General features: G+C 42.1%; 1 long non-coding RNA gene across 2 annotated transcripts in view; it reads left to right on the forward strand.

The window, feature by feature from the left end:
• The window catches only part of LOC135230692 (uncharacterized), a 141,284-nt gene that overhangs the window by 6,353 nt on the left and 119,293 nt on the right, over nt 1–15,638 (forward strand). For both annotated transcript variants that reach the window (XR_010321297.1, XR_010321298.1), the window contains exon 2: nt 3,665–3,738. This is a non-coding gene — a long non-coding RNA (uncharacterized LOC135230692). The remainder of the gene's footprint in view (nt 1–3,664; nt 3,739–15,638) is intronic.

Raw genomic sequence — 15,638 nt, forward strand, 5'->3', positions numbered from 1 at the left:
AGTGAGATAGGTAACAGCAGATGAGATGGACTTTAGGCTCCATCACTAGAAGAGGCTGCCCTCTGAGGCTCAGCAGGCACTTTGTTAGCTATGAAGTGCTAGACGAACATGATCAATTATTGCTTTAAGCATGGTGCCGAGTAAGAGAAAAGCTCTTTTACAATCATCCTGTTGCAGGCCTTTCCTTGGCACCAACAGGACCTGTTACAAATGATTGCTCTTGACCAACCCCCCAAATTGTTGCTCTTTCTTTGACCAATAAATCAAGTATTTATTGATTTCCCATTATTGGCTAAGAATTGTGCCAAGCCCCATGGAGGCTGAAAAATGAATAAGTTGTGATCTCTGCACTTTAGGTACTTATAATTAATCAATAGGAAGAAGAGAAGTAAAAGAAGAAGAAAAAAAAGGTGGGCAGTCCATGACGTCATGTGAGTCAGTGCTAAATGGTGTGCTACAGAGCATGCAGGAAAAGCCAAGTGGTCAGACTGGCTCCAAGGAACTAGGACATGCCTGTGGTTTGTAAGGAATGTACACGTTGGGAACATAGAGGAATGAGGAAGCAGCAGAGGTCTGTTTATCTAGAAAACTCTACCCAGTAACCTGCACTCTTTTGGAATTTATTTGCCCTACTTTGTGGTGTTGATTAAACTCCAGGCTTAAAGCATCCCATGCACTATATCGTGGACCTGGTGGTGCAGTGGTTAAGAGCTCAGCTGCTAACCAAAAGGTTGACAGTTCAAATCCACCAGCTGCTCCTTGGAAACACTATGGGGCAGTTCTACTCTGTCTTATAGGGTTGCTATGAGTTGGAATCCACTCAGTGGCAATGGGTTTGATTTTTTTTTTTTTTTGGTTAGGACTGGGTAAAGAACTTAATTGAAGGACTGTGACTTCTGAGTCTTGGAATTCTCAAGTTTTGTAATAGAAGGGGAAGGAGAGATGCAAAACACAGCTTTTACCTCCTCACCTCACTTTGAGCTTTGCTGTAAAGAGAATGCATCCTAATTATTCATATAATTTGATGCCTCCACCCATCCATCAGTTTGTCATATTGTGGTGGCTTGTGTGTTGCTGTGATGTAGAAAGTATGACACCGATATTTCAAATACCAACATGGTCACCCATGGTGGACAGGTTTCAGTGGAACTTCCAGACCTAGGCAAATTAGGAGGAAAGGCCTGGCTATCTTCTTCCAAAAATTAGCCAAGGAGAATTTTATGGATAACAACATAACATGTTCCAACTTGTTTGCTTTAGACACTTCATTAAGAGGGATCAATTGCTAGAGGAGGACATCATATTTGGTAAAGTAGAGGGTCAGTGAGGGAGAGGAAGACCCTTGGTGAGATGGATCGGCACAATAGCCACAATGATGGAGTTGAACATACTGATGATATTGAAGATGATGTAGAACAGGGCAATGTTTTGTTCTGTATTACATAAGGTCACCACGAGTTGGAATCGACTCAATGGCAGCTAACAAAAACAAGCTCATTTGATGTGTTCAATTCTTCCTTTCAAGTTTACACTGATTTCAATATCTTTGACATATTTGAGGACAAGGCTCTAAATGTTAAATTTGAAGGTTGCTCTAGTGACACCCATCAATCTATGTCCTGGATAGTAAGAGATCTCAAATGCATGTACTTGAGAAATATATACTTAGTTATGAAGATCATGTAAACTTACCTATCAAGTTCCATAATGAATCTAACATATGGGTAGTAAAGAGGTCATTGCTCATCCCTTCCTAACTGACTATGTATTCCTGATTTGCTGATAGCCAAGTGATTGGTGCTTCTCTTTTTTCCCTGGTTCCTCCATTCAGTGTTTCCAATGGCATTTTCCTCCTATTCGTTCCTTCTCCTCTGCCTCTTCTTCCTTGCTCAGGAAGACATAAAGTGGCTGTGAGTTGTTTGTCTCCTTATTTTTCTGCCTCTGTACCAGGAAAAGCTGAGTCTGGACATTCATTTAAAATAAGCAGGGCTGGGCTGTAGTTGAGTGTTTGTAAAGAAAGTTCCAAGGAAAACAGAGTGTAGGGGGCTTGGACAGGGTGATTGCCCTTTGAGTCAGAATCAGAAGAGGCCCCTGTTGTGATGCTGGCGAAATGGTGCTTGGGCTATGGGGAAAGAATCTCATAACCTCAATAATAGACTGTAGCCACTGGGCTGCTGAGGCTTTTCTTCCAAGTAAGAGAGAATTCTGCTCTCCATGGAGAAAAACTTAAAACATTCCCCTTTAGAATGGGAACCAGACAAGGATGTCCTTTATCACCACTCTTATTCAATATTTTACTGGAAGTCCTAGCTAGAGCAATAAGGCAAGAAAGAGGGAAAAAAGGGCATCCAAATTGGTAAGGAAGGAGTAAAACTATCCCTATTTGCAGATGATGTAATCCTATACAAAGAAAATCCTAGGAATTCTACAAGAAAGTTACTAGAACTAATAGAAGGGTTCAGCAAAGTGGCAGGTAAAAGATTCACATAAAAAATGAGTTAGATTCCTCTACACCAACAAAGAAAACTGAAAAGGAAATCAAGAAAGCATTTATAACAGACCCCTAAAAGATAAAATGCTTAAGAATAAACCTAACTAGGGATGTAAAAGACTTATACAAAGAACACTATAAAATACTACTGCAAGAAATCAAAAGAGACTTTCATCAATGGAAATACATACCATGCTCATGGATAGGAATACTTAACATTGTGAAAATGTCAATACTACCCAAAGGGAACTATAGATATAATGCAATCCCAATCCAAATTTCAACAACACTCTTTATAGAGACGGAAAAACTAATCTCCAACTTTATATGGAAAGGAAAGAGGTCCTGGATAAATAAAGCCTTACCAAAGAAAAAGAAAAAAGTAGAAGGTTGCAAGTTTCCCGATTTTAGAACCTACTATACAATAACAGCAATCACAACAGCCTGCTACTGGTATAATGACAGACATGTAGACCAATGGAACAGAACTGAGAACCTAAAATAAATCCATCAATCCGTGGGCAGCTGATCATTGACAACAGGCCAAAGTCCATTAAATGGGGAAGAGAGAGTTTCTTTAACAAATGGTGTTGGCAAAACTGGGTATCAATTTGCTGAAAAATGAAACAGGATCCATACCTCACACCAGACACAAAAACTACCTAAAAATGGACCAAAGACCTAAATGTAAAACCTAAAACTGTAAAGTTTATGGAAGAAGACATAGAGACAAACCTAGGGGCCCTAATTTATGATATAAATAGGCTATCAAACATAACTAAAAATGTACAAACAACAAAAGACAAATTCAGTAACTGGGGCCTTCTAAAAATTAAACACTTATGCTCATCAAAAGACTTCTCCAAAAGAGTAAAAAGAGAACCTAGAGACTGGGAAAAATTTTTGGCAACAGCATACCTGACAAGGGTATAATCTCTAAAATTTATAGAAAACTTCAACACATCCACAAGAAAAAGACAAACAACCCAGTTAAAAAACTGGGCAAAAGACATGAACACACACTTCACCAAAGAAAGCATTCAGGCAGCATCAAATATTTTTGTTTTATTCACGTATAAAATATGAGATGTAAACAGGGCTAGTGTGTTTTTGGTTGTACTCATATTAGTTTCTTAGCCACCTGAATGATCTTGAGTTTGTCACCCCCTGCAGCTGCATGAGTCAGGAGAAGCTTCCAGTGTGATGCCTGACCCACGGACTTGGGATTTGCCAGCCTCTACAACTCTGTGAGCCGTTTTCTTGAGAGTCAATTCTCTCTCTCTCTCTCTCCATAACCCGTTGCCTTCTAGTCGATTCCAACACACGGTGACCCTATAGGACAGAGTAGAACTGCCCCATAAGGTTCCCAAGGAGCACCTGGTGGATTTGAACTGCTGACCTTTTAGTTAGCAGCCTTAGCTCTCAACTACTATGCCCCCAGGTTTTCCTCTCTCCATATATATATGTGCTCCATGTATACGCATGGGTGTATGGGTGTTTTTCCATATGACTTCCCACACCTATTTAGCATACATATCTACTTATATATCCACTCATAAATTATTCTTTGCTATTACTGTTTTTTTTTTTTTTTACTGTTGTTACAAGATTGTATGTGTTATAGTATTTACCATAGTTGCTCTTTATTCTTGTGTACCTTTCAGTGCCTTCCTTTTCCTTGGTTACGTTGTGCTGACTTCTCCCATATTATGTATTGCCTTTCCCTTCAAGAAAATTAACATGTATCTACCATCTAATTAGTGATTCTCCCTCCCTCCCCCTCCCATCCCTGGTAAACATCAAAAACTGTTTCTTTTTGTATAAATCTTTTCTTGACTTTTTATAATAGTCGTCTCATACAATATTTGTCTTTTTGGGGTTGGCTTGTTTTATTCAGCATAATGTTCTCTAGATTTGTCCATGTTGTGAGATGTTTTGCAGATTCGTCATTGTTCTTTATCGTTGCGTGGTATTCCACTGTGGGTATGTACCACAATTTGTTTATCCATTCAACCATTGATTGGCACGTAGGTTGTTTCCATCTTTTTGCTATTGTGAATAATGTTGCAATGAACATGGCCGCGCATATATCTGTTTACGTCATGACTCTTATTTCTCTAGGATATCTACGCAGAAGTAGGATTGCTGGATCATGTGGTATTTCTATTTTTAGCTTTTAAGCCCACACCATACCATTTTCCATAATGGTTGTACCATTTTACGCTCCCACCAGCAGTGTGTAAGAGTTCCAATCTTACCACAACCTCTCCGTAATTTTTTTTTTTTTTTAAATCAGTGTCATTATTACCAGGGTGAGACGCATCTCATTGTAGCTTTGATTTGCATCTCTCTAATGGCTAAAGGTTTGTTTTGTTTTTTTTTAATGGCTAAAGATTTGTGAGTATCAAACACACCAGCCAATACAGTAACTCTCTTCTTTGTCTGTTGATCGAAAGGCATGAGAAGCCCAAAGTGGCTGGGTGACATTCTTAACTTCCAGTTCAATGGAATCAGTGTGGTGTCTCCTGGTGGGAGCATTCCTCCCTTTGAAGCTAAGACCTCTAGACCCTCAGAGCACAGGGATGCAGGGACAGGAAGCAAAAATTTTGTGAGTGGATCATTAGGGATAATAGCAGGTGGTGCCACTCCCATTTGCACAACTTGATTCCTGGACCCATGAATCCTGGCTATGGGAGAAACAGCACCATATATTGGATGCTGGTTTAGACCATACACAGCCTCCTGGAGGACATTGCCTCAACCCTGCATGGTATTGTCACCTAGGTGGCACCATAATTGTGTCTTTAGGAGGCCATTCATCATTCTATCAAGCCAGCTGCTTCAGGATGATGAGGAACATGGTCAGTCCAGTGAATTCCATGAGCATGGGCCCATTGTTGCACTTCATATACAGTGATTTAAGTCTCCTGATCTGAAGCAATGCTGTGTGGGATAACATGATGGTGGATAAGGCATTCTGTAAGTCCACAGATGGTAGTTTTGGCAGAAGCATGGCGTGCAGGGAAGGCAAATCTGTATCTAAGCAAGTGTCTATTCCAGTAAAAACAAAACGTTGCCTTTTCCATGATGGAAGTGGTCCAATGTAACCAACCTGTCACCAGGTTGCTGGATGATCACCTCAAGGAATGGTGCCATGTCAGGGACTCAGTGTTGATCTCTGCTACTGGCAGATTAGGCACTCAGCAGTAGCTGTAGCCAAGTCAGCCTTGGTGAGTGGAAGTCCATGATGCTGAGCCCATGCATAACCTCCATCCCTGCCACCATGGCCACTTTGTTCATGAACCCATTGGGCAATGAAAGGAGTGGCTGAGGAAAAGGGATGACTGGTTTCCACAGAACATATCCTATCCACTTGATTGTTAAAATCCTCCCCTGCCAAGGTCACCCTTGGGTGAGGATGCACATGAGGCACAAATACCTTTACTTCTTTGGCCCATTCAGAGAGGTCTATCCACATACCTCTTCCTCATATCTCCTTGTCTCCAGTTTCTAATCATGTTCCTTCCAAGTGTCTGACCATCCAGCCAAACCATTGGCCACAGCCCATGAATCAGTATACAATCACACATCTGGCCATGTCTCCTTCCAAGCAAAGTTAACAACCAGGTGTACTGCTCGAAGTTCCGCCCATTGGGAGGGTTTCCCTTCAGCACTGTCCTTCAGGGAGATCCCAGAAAGGGACTGTAGTGCTACCACTATCCAATTTTGAGTGGTGCCTGCATATTGCACAGAACCATCTGTAAACCCGGCACGAGTTTTCTCTTCTTCAGTCAACTGGTCATAAAGAACTCCCCATAAGGCCGTCAGTGCAGACTGGGAGATGGAAGGTGATGTGACAGGAGTGAAAACCATGGGCATTTGAGTCACTTCTTCATGCAACTTACTTGTGCCCTTATATCCTGCTCAGGCCCAATCTTGTATATGCCACTTTCATTTAATGATGGAATCTGCTGTGTACATCCGACCTTATGGCTCCATAGGTCAGACAACACCAAGTTCATGATGAGCAGCTTAGACCACATGGTGCTTTGGCGGCCTGTGGTTAAGGATTCAGTCTCTACTAAGACCCAATAACAAGCCAAAAGCTGTTTCTCAAAAGGAGAGTAATTATCTGCAGAGGACAGCAGGGTTTTGCTTCAAAATCCTAAGTGTCTGTGCTGTGATTCACCAATAGGAGCCTGACAAAGACTCCAAACAGCGTCTCTTTCTGCCACTGACGCTTCAAGCACCATTGGATAAGCCAGATTATATGGCCCAAGTGGCAGATCAACTTGCACAGCAGCCTGAATCTGTTGCAGAGCTTTCTCTTGTTCTGAGCCCCAGTAAAAACTAGCAGCTTGTTGAGTCACTTGATAAATAGGCCAGAGTAGCACACTCAGATGAGGAATATGTTGCCTCCAAATCCAAAAAGGTCCATTAGGTGTTGTCCTTCCTTTTTAGTTGTGGGAGGGGCCAGATGCAATAATTTATCCTTCACTTTAGAAGGACTATCTCAACATACCCCACACCACTGGAGCCCTACAAATTTCACTGAGGTGGAAGGTGCCTGAGTTTTTTGTGGGATTAATTTTCTACACTCTAGCACACAAATGTTTTACCAATAAGTCTAGAGTCATTGACACTTATTCCTTACTAGGTCCAATCAACACAGTGTTATTAATGTAACAGACCAGTGCGATATCTTGTGGGAGGGAAAGGTGATCAAGTTTCCTGCAGATTAACTTATGACATAGGGGTGGACAGCTGTTATACCACTGAGGTAGGGTAGTGAAGGTGTATTGCTGGTCTTTCCAGATGAAGGCAAACTGCTTCAGGTGTTCTTTTGAAACTGGGATTAAGAAAAAGTCACTGGCCAAATTAGTAGTTGTATGCCTAGTACCAGGAGATGTATTAATTTGCTCAAGCAATGAAACTACATGTGGAACAGTAGCTGCAATTGGAGTCACCACATGGTTAAGTTCACGATAATCCACTTGCATTTCCCAAGATCCATCTCTAGGTCGAATAGGCAAGTCCAAGTCTGTGGGTCAGGTGCCAAGCTAGAGGCTCCTCCTGACTCACATAGCTGCAAGAGCTGATGAATCCAAGATTGGCAGGTAAGATGGCAAGCAGCCTGCCTCACAGGCTGCAGAGGCTGACAAATTCCAAGACTGGCAAGCAATAAGACAGGCTTCTGGCTCAAGTCCCAAGAACTGGAGGTCAGATGATGATGAACAGGATGCAGGGTCCAGACTGAGCAAAAGCCAGCAAGCTTTGCCAGAATGTCCATATATATTGGATGCAGACCACACCCCTGAGATAACTCTCCTTACAACTGATCGGCTGATCACATCATGTAGGTGATTAAATTATATCAAAAAATGGAGGGTAACTACAACAATACATAACTGCTAAACTACCTCATTACATAACTGCCATACTACACCATTATTTAACTGCCAAAACACTGAAAATCATGCCAGCCAAGTTGACACACAACCTTAACCATCAGAGGTATAGTTGTGGATATTTCTACATTCATATTTATATGTGCTATATGTGTATTCATATACATAATAGAGCACATAGGGTGCACAGTTATGGAAACTTCTTAGGCATAACCGACCCCCTCTCTGGGCTGAGTTGCTGGCTTGAAGTCTAAGGACCACAGTCTAGGGTGTTATCTAGGTCAATTGGCACAACATAGTTCATATAGATCATGTTCTACATCCTACTTTGGTGAGTAGCATCCGGGGTATTAAAAGCTTGTGAGCAGACATCTAAGATACAACCATTAGTCCCTTCCCATCTGGAGTAAAGGAGAGTGAAGAAAGCCAAAGACTCAAGGAAGCAATTAGTCCTAAGGACTAATGGCCCACATGAACACAGCCTCCTCTGGCCTGAGACCAGAAGTAGATGGTGCCTGGCTATCACTACTGACTGCTTTTACCAGGAACACTATAGAAAGTCCTGGCTAGAATGGAAGAAAAATGTAGAAAAAAATTCAAATTTACATAAAAGACCAGACTTACTGGTCTGATAGAGACTGGAGGAACTCCTGAGACTATAGACCTAAGAAACCCTTCTAACTTAGAACTGAAGCCACTCCTAGAGATTACCTTTCAGCCAAATAAAAGACAGTGTTATAAAACAAACAATGGCACCCATGAGGAACGGACTCCTTAGAACAATCAACTACCCAAGACCAAAATGCAACATTTGCTGAAAATCAAAAACGAGAAGGCAGGAAAGGGCAGGGAAACCAAATGGAAATGGGGAACCCATGGTGGAAATGGGGAGAGTGCTGACACATTGTGGGGACTGCAATCAATGTCATGGAACAATTTTATATATGAATTATTGAATGGGAAACTAATTTACTTTGTAAACTTTCACCTAAATTACAATAAAGTGTTCAAAAAAGAAAAGAAAAAAGGAGACTTCTGGGCAAATTCCAACTTGGGTGATTCCATTTTTCAACACTAATTTTTCACAGCAGCATTTGGTTTCTTAAAGTGGTTTGCCAAGGTGGCCTATGGAGCCATGTCTATCCTTCTGGCCAAACCAATCTCGGTCACATCACTATGGATATCACAGATATCACAGAGACGTGGAATCATAGAAGGTTGTGGCTAGAGGGACTGTGGGGATCATCTAGTCTAACCTGGTTGGTTTCAGGTAAGGAAAGAAGGTCCACGGGGATGGCTTCTCGTGCCAGTCAGCAAAAGAGCTGGGACTATATCTCACACTCCTGACTCCCATTCAGTTCAGCATTCTTTTTACTATGTCCCAATTTGGAAAATCTACATACATATTTGTGGTTGTGATACACTTCCTTTGAGGATTGCCTGATATTTTAGCAAAATGATGGGAATTTTATAAGCTCTTGGTTTAATGGGCAGGGTTGGCATTGCTTTTGCCTCTTTAGCAGAGTCAGTAGCAGATCTAGAGGTGATAAAAGAAGTTTAGAAAATGTCCTGGGATAATATCTCTTAAGTCAACAAAATTAAGGCCATGTTTTGTTCAGGGCTCTGAAATTTGTTTTTAATTTGTTCTGGGGTCAAAATGAAACACTGCCTTTCTCTAGACACTTTGCATGGGCAATTGTGTAAGGGCTGTTCTGTCTTTGGGCAGTGTGATATATATTGGGTGGGGAGGGGGTGGTATGAGGGAGAAAGGGAAGTGAGCAGTGTAACCAGAAAGGAAATGGCACTTGTGTTAGGAAACACATTTCTTCTCAATCATGGTTTTATTGTTGAAATACAGGCACTTTCATATCTTAAGGTTTTCTCTACTTACAAGGAAAATAAAGATTAATTAAGGTATATTTTATGATAGGTTGAATGTTCACAAAAGGTCCTTTGAAAGGAATTCAGGAGATAAAGTAGCCTCAGCTGTGCCACTAAGAAGCCAAGGACGTTGAACAGTAACTTCTATCTCTTAGGCTCCAGTTTCTTTACCAGTGGCACGAAGAGGTGAGTTAGATGACCTCTAAGGTGGCACAAACAGTTAAGTCCTCGACTACTAGCTGAAATGTTGGTGGTTCGAAACTATCCAGATGCCCCTCAGAAGACAGCCTACTGATCTGGTTCCAAAAGGTCACAGCCTTGAAAACCCAGTGGATCAGTTCTACTCTGCACACTTGGGGTCGCTACAAGACAGAATTGACTTGATGGCAAGTAACAACAATGTCCTTTTCTAGCTCCAACGTGCTGGTTCATCCCTCGGGGCAAGGTACCCTGTTCCTGAAATAGTGTGCTCTGTCACACTGCACAACAGATGCTAATACATATCATAAACCCCATCCAGGGCTGCCGGACTTGCTAGTTCACATCCTGAAGGTCACGAGAGGACTCTCCTTCCTTCTCCTACCAGAAACCAATTAGCAACATTTTACAGTTGAGGATGGATGGAGGTCTGGAAGGCAAAGCATGGCCAGGGCCTGTTGTATCCCGTTTCAAGCAAGTGGGCCTGTTATTAGAAAAGTATGCAGCTCAGCGAGCTGCCCCTGGGAGTGGATTCCCCTCCCCTCATAGGGCCTCTTGCATGTGGAGGCTATGGAGGTCATGGTGGGCGCTTTGTAAATATTTTTTTTCTTGTTTGAGTCAAGACCTTGGGCAACCTTAAGAGAAACTGGCTCAGCAGTGCTCAACCACTTTCACTTTTGGTCCAGAGATCAGCCTTTTCTGGCTTTTCCTTTGAATTGCCTAATTCTCTCAGGCTGTCTCCTCCTGCTAACAGGCGGTCTCGTCTTCTTTTACAAGTCTCTAAAACTTGCTCATCAGGTACTCTGTTTCCTTGGGTTTTCAACCATTCTTCCACACAACAGCTAATGATTTCCTGTCTTTAATCATCTATCTAGGAGTCCCTGGCTAGCACAAATGATTAAGCACTTAATTACTAACTGAGAGGTTGGCAGTTCAAATCCACCCAGAGGTGCCTTGGAAGAAAGGCCTGGTGATTTGCTTCCGAAAGTTCACAGCCTTGGAAACCCTACAGAGTGCAGTTCTACTCCAAAACACATGGGATCACCATGAGTCAAAATTAACTTGGTGGCAACTGGTTTGGTTTCTCGGTATCTATCTGCCTATCTACCTGTCTGTGTAACTATCTGTCTGTCTGCCTGTCTATCTATCATCTATTATCTATCAATGTATTATCAATCAATCTGTCATCAATCTACTTATGTATCATCTATCTATTTATCTATCTATTGGGAGCATTGTGTTCATAGATTTATTTAGTGAGGGGAAAATCACAGTCCCTGAGCTCAGTCTGTGACAAGTCAAAGAAAAACATAACTTCAAAGCTTCTGCCAGATGCTGGATCTTATGTTTAGGAAAATACTAGGTGGGTTATTTTGGTAAAGAAGGTTATGCCTCCTGGAATGATCTAGAGCAGTAGATGGAGACAAAAATGCCAAATTATTTTGCCTAATAAGATCAAGGGAATGGGAATTTCTTGGGTAAAAGCTTGGTAGAAAAGTGGTGAGAACCCGTAGAAAAATGAGAGGAGAAAGGATGGTAGAAAAATCTAGTTGGATATAGCAACATAGAAAATTGTTGATGACTAAGGAAAACGAGAAAAAAAAAAAGCCCTCCCAAAAAACAGCCAGTGAGAATTCCCTGTGGTGGGGCTGAGAAACTTCAAGAACAATGATGCTTAATACTCAATGGTAAAGAGGGTTGTCTTTATGAGCTGTAGTCTCCTTCTATTAAATCTAAGCTTTTGGTAGAAGTTAGTTCCATGCACTAGTGGCAGTAATGCTGCTTTGGGTGTTGAAATGAGGTGGGGAAGTGATGACGAGAGGTGAGGGGATGAGATAAGGACACAGGCTGGCAACTGCAGGAAGCAAGATAGTAGGTAGGATCGAGAAATCAACAACGGCAGGAATTTGGAGTGACATAAACCAGGAGAATATGTCCCCAAGACTCTTCAAAAATGTGGGGAGGTATTAGATTTCTCACTGTATATAAGATGGTGGCTTGAGTCAAGTTATTTGGATATGAATGGAAAAGGTGATCTCCAGACAGCTGATAAACTTGGGAACATTTGGGCTATACAAATGGGGACACACACACACATATACACACACAAAGCATGACCTCCTAGATAGCTGATAAACTTGGGGACATTTGGACTATATAAATGGGACACACACACAGATATACACACGTGCATACACGCACAATTATATGCAAAATGATCTACATCATCTGGTTCATTGGCTGAGGTGGTGTACTCCCACACCATCTAAGCCCATGGTGGTACATCAAAATCCCACATGGAGCTTTCAAAAAATACTTTGTCCTGTCCACCCCCAGAAGGTCTGCTTTAGTTGGTCATCGGTGAAGGCCAGGCACTGGTATTTTTTAAAAGATCCTCAGGTGATTCCCAATATTCAGGTAGGGTTGAGAATAATGGCCCAAATATTTTTGGTGCAAATGGTTAATGTTCTCGGTTGCTAAAGGAAAAGTTGGAGGTTCAAGTCCACCCAGAGGTGACTTGGAGGAAAAGTTTGGCAATCTACTTCCAAAAAGTCAGCCATTGAAAACCCTATGGAGCACAGTTCTACTCTGAAACACATGGGGTTGCCATGAGTCAGAATCAACTCAACAGTAACATTTTTTTTAGGATCCAAATGATTTTTTTTTTGTCATTTCTATTTTGATTTTAATTATAAAGATTAAAAATGACCTGTGGAGAGTATTATCAGCAAAAATAATCCCTAAGATAAGTTTACAACATTGAAAGTTCATGCTTCAAACTGTGGAACAGTATTAAATAACGTGAGTTAGGAGCATGGTGATATGGATAAGTCATTAAACCTGGGGTCATGTTTTGATTCCTTCATCTGCCAAATAAGGCTAATAATATCTACCCAATCTTCCTCATGATATTGGGATGAAACACTATGGCAACATGTCCAAAAGTATTTGATAAAGTTAGAAAGTTTTATGGAGTGTGTTGTTGTTAGCTGCTGTTGAGTTGGCCTTGATTCATGGTGACCCCATGCACATTGAATGGGATGGGACTGTTGTAATCCATAGGATTTTCACTGGCTGATTTTTGGAAGTAGATCACTAGGCCTTTCTTCCTAGTCTGTCTTAGTCTGAGAGCCCTGTTGAAACCTGTTTAGCATCTGTTTTAGTCATCTAGTGCTGCCAGAACAGAAAATAACACAAGTGGATGGCTTTAACAAGAAGAAATTTATTTTCTCACACTCTAGTACGTTACAAGTCCAAATTCATGGTGTTAGCTCCAGGTGAAGGCTTTCTCTCTCTATTGGCTCTGGAGGAAAGTCCTTATCCTCAATCTTCCCACGATCAAGGAGCTTCTCAGGTGCGGGGACCCCGGGTCCAAAGGACGTGCTTTTCTCCTGGTGCTGCTTTCTTGGTGGTATGAAGTCCCTAACTCTCTGTTAGCTTCCCTTTCCTTTTATCTCTTGAGAGATAAAAGGTGGTGCTGGCCATACCCCAGGGAAACTCCTTTTATGTTGGATCAGGGAGGTGACCTGGGTAAGGGTGGTGTTATAATCCCACCTGAATCCTTTTAACCACAGGCAAAGATTATAACACATAGGAAAATCACAAAATGGAGGACAACCACACATGGCCTGACCAAGCTGATATATTTTTGGGGGGACATAATTCAATCCATGACACATCATAGCAACACACAAGCCTCTACTGATAGACAGTGTGCTTATACACACACGCAGTCACACTATCCATTGGGTTTTAGGAGGAAGGCTTTGCTTAGGGCAGCACCACGCTGTGTATGGGGAAACCACTCAACCTCAGGTGCTGATAAGTCCCAGGACAGCAGTGACCTGCAACCTCACCTTTGCACCGACCAGGCCGCCTATGACATGTTCCTCATGCTGACCAGACAAGCTTCATGCTTGTTCCTGTTTCCACCCTTGGGTGACTTCTGTGGAATTCATCTTTCAGTATGGGATATAACATGGAAGGGCAGAGAGGGAATTGAGCTGCCCTGGAGATCCACAGCTTCATTCCCAGCTCACGGATGAAAGCATTTCATGTGGATGTTGAGTTTTTTTTTTTTTAAGAGGGGCCACTGACAGGAATGTACTCTCAGAAGATGGGTGGTCTCTCTCTCAGCAGCTCTGTTCAATTCTTTTTAGTCCCAGTTTACCCTTTTCCTTATGCTGAAACTCTCAGGACAGAGAGGAGTCTGGTCTCTTATCCTGTTCTGAGGTAGGAATCTCTTACGTGGCCTTGGGCTCTTTTAGGTGAGCACAGAGTTCCAGCTTTAATGAAGGGTGTGTGTGTGTGTGTGTGTGTGTGTGTCAGGAGGGGCCTGATGGGAGGTGGGATACAGCAGCTTTGTTGCGGGCCAAGAAGAAACCCTAGTAAAAACAGACTAATGGGAGGAAAGGGTGTTGCTGAGTGCACTGTTAAGTCATAACAGGGGATTTCAGTAAAAATGCAGAAAGTATGTGGGGGTTCCCTTTTTTCCACAGCAACCTAGAATGTACTTTCCAAACAGAGCCGCCTCTGGGAGGATGAAGAAATCTGGAATCAGGAGTATGGTTTTACTGTCTCAATTTCTTTGCTTCATAGAGCTCTTCTTTACTTACCTACCTCAGCATTTTTCAAGATAGTCAAGGTCCAAGGAGGAGTCTGAGTTGGGGGAAGGTTATCGCGGGTCCTGTTTGTTTTAATATTTAAGGGAACCTGAGATGGTTAACAGTGTTAAGGGTTGAGATAGTACTTCCATCTTTGTTCTTTTTTGACGTCACCCGTAGTGGGGAGACCACCAACACTGGCTGTACATGAGTTGTCAGTCCCCATGAGCGGCCTGTGGACCTGGCAGTACAGGGTATGGGGATCACGGCTTTTCCATGGCAGCACCGTTCTGTCTCTCAGGCTCCTCCCCCATAGCTTCCAGAAAGCCCTTAGTGTTGGAAGGGAATGGCCGTTGGGCTGACAGGAGCCAGGGCCTTTGTTGAGGTCTAGATCCTGCTGCCTGTTAGCCTCAGGCAATTTACTAAGTCTCATTTTCCTCTTTTACCTGTAAGATGGAAATATCTTGTTAATTACATAGTATAAGAATTAAAGTCTTATTGTTAAGTTTTCTGATTGACTTCTGTTGTATGAATAAGCATATAGGGAGAGAGGACAACATCAATACTGAGTTTAGGCTCAGAAAGAAAGATCCCTTAAATTTGAAAGTGTTGCTGAGGGCACGGTGGGCAAATTGCACAGAGTGAGCTGTCTAGAGCAGAGGAGAGAAGTTGAGGGCTTGGGTGAGGGATAAGCTGGCTGGGCCTTGTGCTGAAAATCTGTAAGACATTTAATGTCACTCACCTGTACATGTGAAAATTATTGAAATGGCAAGTGCTTTGTTACCCATACATTCACCACAATTAAAAAAACGATGAAAAAAATGTATGAGAGATGACTTTTCTGGTGAAAGGGTTTGCATTTAACCATTAGAGATTTCTTGCTTTGGATAAAACACTGTCCTTTCTCCACCATACTCGTTTAAAGTACATGTTTCTGGAAAAGGTAACATGTTAAGCCACCTTTTTATTTTTTTTCTGGTCATTTTCCTAGCCGACAGGGGCAGCCTGTATAAAAATGACGGCACAAGATTAATCTGGGAAGGGAGGGTTGAAATC

The sequence above is a fragment of the Loxodonta africana genome, chromosome 1 (assembly GCF_030014295.1).
Source record: "Loxodonta africana isolate mLoxAfr1 chromosome 1, mLoxAfr1.hap2, whole genome shotgun sequence".
Lineage (NCBI taxonomy): Eukaryota > Metazoa > Chordata > Mammalia > Proboscidea > Elephantidae > Loxodonta > Loxodonta africana.